Here is a 9,778-nt window from a genome sequence, read left to right as displayed (position 1 = left end):
TGAACCTTTCTGTTTTGAGCTCACTAACCAGTGTTTACCACTACAAGCACAGATGCCTGGTCCAAACCTGCACCAGGCAAAGTGTACATATCACAAGTTGCCGTAGGTACACTTTCAAGATCCGCCTCGCTGCCCTCTGCAGACAGTATTCAATACTATATCTTCATCCAAACTTTATCTCAAGAAAAGACCCAGTCAAAGGAAAACTATCTAGGACTAGGTTTTACTTCATTGTAAAGAGGGTCTTCAGGGAAACACTGAATTTCCACCACAGAGCATATGAGAGTCATCCGTCAGGGCAACAAATGGGATCATTCTCTTGCAAAGAGTTTTCTTCTAACTCTAAATTCTAAAGTTTAAAACATTCACTTTTGATAAACTTTTTGAGTCTATTACCATATTCTGATATTTTCAAAAATACATATGAGGATTAAAGGAAACTCATTAATAAATGAATAGATGTTTAGGGGCAATGATTTCTAATTTTTATGCTAACTGCAAAATAGGATTACCGAATTCAGAGAACCTATCTCCTTCCATGTCACTCACCTTGCCGTATAAACCATTCTACCTGCACGCATGCGCCTGCAAGCAAGCGCGCGCGCACACACACACACACACACACACACACACACACACACACACGGACACACACATTCTCCTGCTCCGTGGCTTCTCTGAGTCACTGAACTCCACCACATGTAAGACTCTCTTCAGGCCCATGAGTCTCCTCCTTGTTTTGGTTGAGCAGGTGAAATGACCAGGACACAGAGCACCTCAGGAGAGTGGAGGAGAGCTGTGTGAGCAGAGCAAGATGAATAGAAGCAGGCAGAGCTTCAGACACCTACCAGCTGATGGAAAGCACTTGTGATGTGGGTTGAGAGGGTTTTTCCTAAAGTTTCTGGGCAAGAAGAATGCGTTCTTAAAGCCTGAAACTCTATTTTGCATAAGTTGCCATGGTGTAGAGCCAAGATTTTGCAACTTTTTCTCTGGAATGCAAGACATACATTTCTCACTCAGTCCTAAGGTATTAGTCTGGTCCTTAAATTCTGAATTTATAATGACTTCAAACTGGAAGTTATTAGTGTCACTAACAGACTGGGTTTCTTTTGAGACAATATCCCCAGTAGTCTAATTCCCACACTCAAGAAGCATGAAGGAGCACAGGGAGTAATTACAGAATGTCATCTCTTTCCATTCCCATTTCCATTATTTTATAATCTGGCTTAATTGTTTTGGGAGTAGTGTGAATATTTATAAATTATTTGGTACATATTCTAAAAGCAACAAATAATCCCACATTTTCTGTACTTTAATTACCCATATTAGTATTTTAGAGTCTTCTTTCTAATCGTTCCACCTCATGGTTGTAGTATATTTTTAACTATGTACAATCACACTATGTATGCAGTATTCCATCTTTCTGTTCAACCTAACTTTGATTCCAAATTTTATTAAAATATCCTCTGTATCACTTAGTTGTTACAGCTATCATTGTTAATGGCGGCCTTTTTTCTACATGTTATGTCTCCTTGACTCCACCATCTTAATTTTTCTGGATGTTTAGTTATTCAGTAGTTTCTCCTGATTGCTCAAAGTGAAAAAGTTCAGGCAGAAAAATATATGAATAGATGTATATGTATTCATAATGAAATACGATAATTTAGTTGTCTATTTATAAGACTGCACTGAAGATAATTTCACCAACATATAGATACTACAAATTTGATGAATACTATCATTTTGAAGATTTTTTAGTATTTTTGTTACTATTTTTTTTACATTTTTGTTACTATTGCTCTGTAGTATAGTTTAAGATCTGGTATTGTGATACCTCCTGCTTCATTTTTTCTGCTCAGGATCACTTTGGCTATTCAAGGTCTCTTATTCTTCCAGAAGAAGTTCATGATTGCTATCTCTTTTTCTATGAGGAATGTCATTTGGATTTTAATTGGAATTGCATTGAAACTGGATAGTGACTTTGGTAGAATGGCCATTTTTGACTTCAAATAGAGCACAATCTCCAAAACTTATAAAGAACTTACAAAAATCTACACCAAAAATACAAAGAACCCAGTCAATAAATGGGCCAAGGAACTGAACAGACACTTTACAGAAGACATACAGAAAACTAATAAATATATGAAAAAGTGTTCAACATCTCTGGTAATTAGAGAAATGCAAGTTAAAACAACTCTAAGATTTCATAACACAAAGAGTAATAGATGTTGGCGTGGATGTGGGGAAAAAGGCACATGTTTACATTGCTGGTGGAATTACGAATTGGTACAGTCACTCTAGAAAGCAGTGTGGAGAATCCTCAGAAAACTTGGAATGGACCCATCTTTAGACCCAGTTATCCCACTCCTTTGTTTATATCCAAAGGACTTAACATCAGCATACAACAGTCACACAGCCACATCAATGTTTATAGCAGCTCAATTCACATTAGCTAGATTGATGGAACCAACCTAGATGCCCTTTAACAGATGAATGGATAAAGAAACTGTAGTATATATACACGATGGAATATTGTTCAGCCATAAAGAATAATGATATGATAGCATTTGCAGATAAATGGATGGAATTGGAGAATATCATGCTAAGTGAAATAAGACAATCCCAAAAAACCAAAGGCTGAATCTTCCCTGGTAAGTGGATGATGATATATAATGGGGGCAGGGGGTAGGGGGTGAGAGAAGAATGAAGGAACTTTAGATTATATAGAGGGAAATGAGAGCAAGGAGGGGGTGGAGATATGAAAAATGGTGGAATAAGACAGACATCATTATCTTATGTACATGTATAATTACATGAATGGTATGAATCCACATCATGCGCAACCATTGAAACGAAAAGTTGTACTCCATTTGTGTTCAATTAATCAAAGTGCAGTCAGTAAAAAAATTAAATAAATAAATAAATAAATAAATAAATTGTGTATGTCTTCCTGATTCAGTTTTGGAGGATCATATGTTGCTAAAAGTTTGTCAATGTTTTCGATTATTTCTATTTTGTTGGATTATAGGTTTTCAAAGTAGTTTCTAATTATGTTATGTATTTCATGGTGTTTGTCATTATCTTTCCTTTTTTCATCACAAATTCTAGTAATTTAAGTTTTCTCTCGCCTCTTCATTAGTGTGGCTAAGGGTTTATCAATTTTGTTTAGTTTTTCAAAGAACCAACTTTTTCATCAATTTTTTAAATTGTTTCTCTTGTTTCAATTTCATTGACTTCAGCTCTGATTTTAATTATTTCCTGTCTTCTACTAATTTTGGTGTTGATCTGTTCTTTTTTTCCTATGGCTTTGAGATGTAATGTTAAATTATTTAGTTATTGACTTTTTATTCTTTCAGTTTATGAGCTCAATGCAATGAACTTTCCTCTTAGTACTGCTTTCAGAGTGTCCCAGAGATTTTGATATGTTGTGTCCTTGTTCTCATTTACCACTAATATATTTATTTCCGCCCTGTCTTCTGTTATCGTTGTATCATTCAATAGCATATTATTTGGTCTTCAGGTGTTGGAGTAGTTTTTGTTTTTATTTTTATCATTGATTTCTAATTGCATTCCATTATGGTCTGATAGAATACGAGGTACTCTATTTTTTTTTGAATTTACTAATGGCTTCTTTGTGGCATAGCATTTGGTCTATTTTGGAGAAGGATCCATGAGCTTCTGAGAAGAAAGTCTATTCACTGAGTGGTGGATTTATTCATATTCATTAAGTCTACGTAATGAATTGTATTAAATTCTATAGTTTCTTTGTTCGGTTTTGTTTGGAGGATCTATCCAATAGTGAGAGCAGTGTGTTAAAATCACCCAGTATTATTGTGTTTTAGTCTATTTGATTCTTGAAATTGAGAAGGGTTTTTTTGATGTACATAGAAGCTCCATTGTTTGGGGCATAAATATTTAAAATTGTTATGTCTTCCTAGTTTATGTTTATGAAATATCCTTCTTTATCCTTTCTAACTTAGGGTTGAAGTCCACTTTATCTGATATGAGGATAGAGACCTCTGGCTTTTTACTGAATCCATGTGCATGGTATGTTTTTCCCCCATCCTTTCACCTTTAGTCTGTGGATGTCTTTTTCTATGAAATGAGTCCCTTGAAGGCAGCATTTGGGGGTTATCTTTCTTTTTAATCTAATCTCCCAGTCTATGTCTTTTGATTGATGAGTTTAAGCCATTAACATTCAGGGTTATTATTGTGATATGATTTGTATTCCCAGTCATTTGGGCTTATTTTTGGTTTTTAACTTGGCTTGGTGTCTCCTTTGATTGACTTTTCCTTTAGGGTAGTTCCTCCCTTCACTGATTTGTATTGTTGTTTTTCACTTATTCCTCATGAAATATTTTGCTGAGAATGTTCTATAGTGCAGGTGTTCTATTTGTAAATTTTTTAACTTTTGTTTATAATGGAAAGATTTTATTTCATCATCAAATATGAAGGTTAGTGTTGTGAGGTATAAGATTCTTGGTTAGGATCCATGTCCTTTCAGAGGTTGAACTATATTGTTCTGGGTCCTTCTAGCTTTTAGGGTATGGACTGAGAAATCTGCTGATATCCATATTGGTTTCCCCTTGTAAGTAATCTGATGCTTTTCTCTTGCAGACTTTAAAATCCTGTCCCATTTTGTATGTGAGGTATTTTCATTATAATGTGTCTTGGTGTGAATCTGTTGTAATTTTGTGCATTTGGTGTTCTATAAACCTCTTGTATTTGATTTTCCATTTCATTCTTCAGGTTTGGGAAATTTTCTGATATTATTTAATTGAACAGATTGTTAATTCCTTTGATTTGTATCTCTGTGCCTTCCTCAATCCCATTAATTCTTAAATCTGGTCTTTTCATGATATCCCATAATTCTTAGAAGTTCCCCTCATGATTTCTTACCATCTTCTCAGTTTAGTCCACTTTATTTTCAAGATTAAATATTTTGTCTTCATTGTCTGAGATTCTGTCTTCCAGGAGATGTATTCTGTTGGTAATGCTTTCTATTCAGTTTTTAATTTGGTTTATTATTTCTTTCATTTCAAATATTTCTATTTGGTTTTTGTTTCAAAATCTCTATCTCTTTATTGAAATGATCATTTGCTTCCTGCATTTGCCCTTTTAACTCTTTATTGGAGAGATCATGCATTGCCTGCATTTTCTCTCTTATCTCATCTTTTGCTTCATGGATTTTTTTTTATTGTAAACAAATGGGATACATAAGGACTAAGGAGAAATTCAGTGACTGATTGAAAGTTTACAAAGTCCATCTGACTGGATAAAATATCCAGTTTGATTCCAATTGCTGTTGTTTTTTCCATTTTCAGCCTTATGTGGTTGCTGTTTTTTTCTTTTTTCTTTTCTTTTATTTATTTATTTTATTGTAAACAAATGTGATACATGTTGTTTCTCTGTTTGTACATGGAGTAAAGGCATACCATTTGCGTAATCATAAATTTACATAGGGTAATGTTGTTTAATTCATTCTGTTATTTTTTCCCTTCCTCCCACCCCTCCCACCCCTCTTTTACCTCTATGCAATTCTTCCTTCCTCCATTCTTGCCCCACGTCCACCCCCCCATTATGTGTCATCATCCGCTTATCAGCAAGATCATTCGTCCTTTGGTTTTTTGAGATTGGCTTATCTCACTTAGCATGATATTCTCCAATTTCATCCATTTGCCTGCAAATGCCATAATTTTATCATTCTTTATAGCTGAGTAATATTCCATTGTATACATATACTACAGTTTCTTTATCCATTCATCAATTGAAGGACATCTAGGTTGGTTCCACAATCTGGCTATTGTGAATTGAGCAACTATGAACATTGATATGGCTGTATCTTTGTAGTATGTTGATTTTAAGTCCTTTGGGTATAGGCCAAGGAGTGGGATAGCTGGGTCAAATGGTGGGTCCATTCCAAGCTTTCTGAGGAATCTCCATCCTGCTTTCCAGAGTGGCTGCACTAATTTGCAACCCCACCAACAAGGACTTAAAAGCCCCCTAATTGCATGAGTCAATTCCTATAATAAATCTCCATTTATATATCTGTATATCCTACCAGTTGTTTCACAGAGAACCCTACTATAACTCTCCCTCCACCAAAAATTATTAATGTTTTTGGTTCAAAACAATACAGATTTCAGCAATGTGCCCCATGAAAATGAACTGTGTAAGACACGTGGGAAGAGAAAGCCTGCACACGGCACCTGGAGAAGTGACTTATAAGGCAAGACAGATATGAAGCAGAGAAAAGACAGAATGGCAGGTAGAGGCAGAAATGTCACCAACCCAGACAAAAATGAACAAATGGCATCAGGAAACACAAACATTCACAGGAAAAGAGAAAAATAACAACTATTCTGAGTATCCACTATGTTCCCAACAGTTCTTACTTAGTCCTCAGAGCAACAGTATCATGATGCTCATTTTACAAGAGGAACTCTATAAATTTCAGAAAGGTAGAGATAACTGCCTGAGGTCCTACAGCTGATGGTGAATGCAAAAGCCAATATTCAAACTCAAAGCTCCTCTCCTTTCTGCCCAGTTTCAAAGGAAAAAGCAAAGGAAAAAGAAATACATCAAGAAAAATACTTTCTTTGTTGGTAGGATTTTGATGACTTCTTCTATTTCATTGCTTGAAATTGATTTATTTAAGTTGTGTACGTCCTCCTGGTTCAGATTGGGTAATTCATATGTCTCTAGAAACTTGTTGATGTCTTTGAGGTTTTCTGTTTTGTTGGAGTATAGATTTTCAAAATAGCTTCTAATCATGTTTTGTATTTCACTCATGTCTGTAGTGATATTTCCTTGTGCATTCCAAATTTTAGTAATTTGAGTTTTCTCTCTCGTTCTCTTTGTTAGTCTGGCTAAGTGATTATCACTTTTGTTTATTTTTTTCAAAGAACCAACTCTTTATTTTGTTAATTTTTTCGATTGTTTCTTTTGTTTCAATTTCGTTGATTTCAGCTCCAATTTTAACTATTTCCTGTCTTCTACTCCTTTTGGTGTTGGTCTGCTCTTCTTTTTCTAGGGCTTTAAGCTGTAGAGTTAAGTCATTTATTTGTTGATTTTTTCTTCTTTTGTTGAATGCGCCCCATGAAATAAATCTTCCTCTAAGTACTGCTTTCATAGTGTCCCAGAGATTTTGATATGATGTGTCTCTGTTCTCGTTTACTTCTAAGAATTTTTTTATTTCCCTCCTGATGTCTTCTTTTATCCATTCATCATATAATAGTGTATTATTTAATCTCCAGGTATTGGAGAAGTTTCTGTTTTTTATTCTGTCATTAATTTATAATTTCAATCCATTATGATCTGATTTAATACAAGGTAGTATCTCTATCTTCCTGTATTTGCTAACAGTAGCTTTGTGGCATAAAATATGATCTATTTTAGAGAAGAATCCATGTCCTGCAGAGAAGAAAGTGTATTAACTCTTTGTTGGATGGTATGTTCTATATATGTCTGTTAAGTCTAAATTGTTAATTGTGTTATTGAGATCTATGATTTCTTTATTCAATTTTTGTTTGGAAGATCTGTCCAGTGGTGAGAGAGATGTATTAAAATCATCTAGTATTATTGTGTTGTGGTCTATTTGATTTCTGGAATTGAGAAGGATTTGTTTGACATACATGGATGAGCCACTGTTTGGGGCATAGATGTTTATGATTGTTATATCTTGCTGATTTATGCTTCCCTTAAGCAGTATGTAATGTCCTTCTTTATCCCTTCTGGTTAGTTTTGGCTTGAAGTCCACATTATCTGAAATGAGGATGGATACCCCAGCTTTTTTGCTGTGTCCGTGTGCATGGTATGTTTTTCCCCATTCTTTCACCTTTAGTCTATGGGTATCTCTTTCTATGAGATGAGTCTCTTGCAGGCAGCAAATTGTTGGATTTTTCTTTTTAATCCAATCTGCCAATCTATGTCTTTTGATTGATGAGTTCAGGCCATTAACATTCAGGGTTATTATTGTGATATGATTTGTATTCCCAGACATCTGACTCATTTTTGTTTTTTGACATGATTTGGTTTCTCCTTTATTTGGCTATTCCCTTAGGCTAGTTCCACCCATTTCTGATTTGCATCGTTGTTTTTCATCTCTTCCTCATGGAATATTTTGCTGAGAATGTTCTGTAATGCCAGCTTTATTTTTGTAAATTCTTTTAGCTTTTGTTTATCATGGAAGGATTTTATTTCGTTGTCAAATCTGAAAGTAAGTTTTGCTTGGTATAGGATTCTTGGTTGGATCCATTTTCTTTCAGGGCTTGGTAAATGTTGTTCCAGGCCCTTCTAGCTTTTAGGGTCTGGATTGAAAAATATGCTGATATTCTTATTGGTTTCCCCCTGAATGTAATTTGATTCTTTTCTCTCATGACCTTTAAAATTCTGTCTTTATTTTTTATGTTAGGTATTTTCATTATAATGTGCCTTGGTGTGGGTCTGTTGTAATTTTGTATATTTGGAGTCCTATAAATCTCTTGTACCTGGTTTTCCATTTCATTCTTCAGATTTGGGAAATTTTCTGATATTATTTCATCGAATAGATTGTTCATTCCTTTGGTTCATTTCTCTAAGCCTTCCTCAATTCCAGTAATTCTTAAATTTGGCCTTTTCATGATATCCCATAGTTCTTGGAGATTCTGTTCATGATTTCTTACCATCTTCTCTGTTTGGTCAATTTTGTTTTCAAGGTTAAATATTTTGTCTTCAATGTCTGAGGTTCTGTCTTCCAAGTGTTCTATCCTATTGGTTATGCTTTCTATGGAGTTTTTAACTTGGTTTATTGTTTCCTTCATTTCAACGATTTCTGTTTGTTTGGTTTTTTTTTTTTTTCAGTGTCTCTAACTCTTTATTGAAATGCTCTCTTGCTTCCTGTATTTACTCTTTTAACTATTGATTGGTATGATCATTTAATGCCTGCATTTGCTCTTTCATCTCATCCTTCAATGCCTGCATTTGCTCTTTCATCTCCTCATTTTCTTCCCTGATAATTATGTACATTCTGAACTCCCTTTCTGACATTTCTTCTGCTGTGCTGTCATTGGGTTTTTTTGATATAGTATCTAGGTTTGTTTGGGACATTTTCTTCCCTTATTTTCTCATATTGGTCAGATGTCAGTGGGACTCTGAGATATTGCATATTTCCTCTATTAGCTTATAGTGTCCCTATAGATTTCCAGTATATCACCTCCCAGCCTTCAGTAGCCTGAAGTCTTGGAGGAACTTGATAATGCAATGCTTCCAAAGAAAGCTGCCCCTAGCCCACTACTGGGTCCTGGGCTGGTGGCTGGCTCTGTGCAGAAAGGCTCTCACTGGCAGGCCTGCTCCAAGAAGCTGGCTGTAAACAGGGCCTGCCACCACCCGAGGGAGCCGTGCTGCTCATGGAAAGCCTCTTGCTGTTTTGCCTTGGTCCCAGGAGACCCTGCGGGCGGGCTGCCACTGGGTTCAGGGCTTGGTGTTGGCTCTGTGCAGAAAAGCTCTCACTGGGCGACCTGCTCTGAGAACCTGGCTGTGGACCGGGTCTGCCGGGGGAGGGAGCAGGGCTGCTTGGGGAAGTCTCTCGCTGTCCTGCCCTGATCCCAGAAGCCGCCTGTGGGCCAGGACCTGCTGCTGGGTCCGGGGCTTGGGGTTGGCTCTGGGCAGAAAAGCTCTCACTGGGCGGCCTGCTTGGAGGAGCTGGCTGTGCATCGTGCCTGCCGCCAGAGGGAGCAGGGCTGCTTGGGAAAGACTCTCACTGCCCTGCTCTGCTCCAAGAAGCTGCCCATTGTCCCGG

Source organism: Sciurus carolinensis, chromosome 11, assembly GCF_902686445.1.
Source record: "Sciurus carolinensis chromosome 11, mSciCar1.2, whole genome shotgun sequence".
In the NCBI taxonomy this organism is placed as follows: Eukaryota; Metazoa; Chordata; class Mammalia; order Rodentia; family Sciuridae; genus Sciurus; species Sciurus carolinensis.
The sequence above is the reverse complement of the archived record's forward strand: the minus strand, read 5'-3'. Positions refer to the sequence as shown.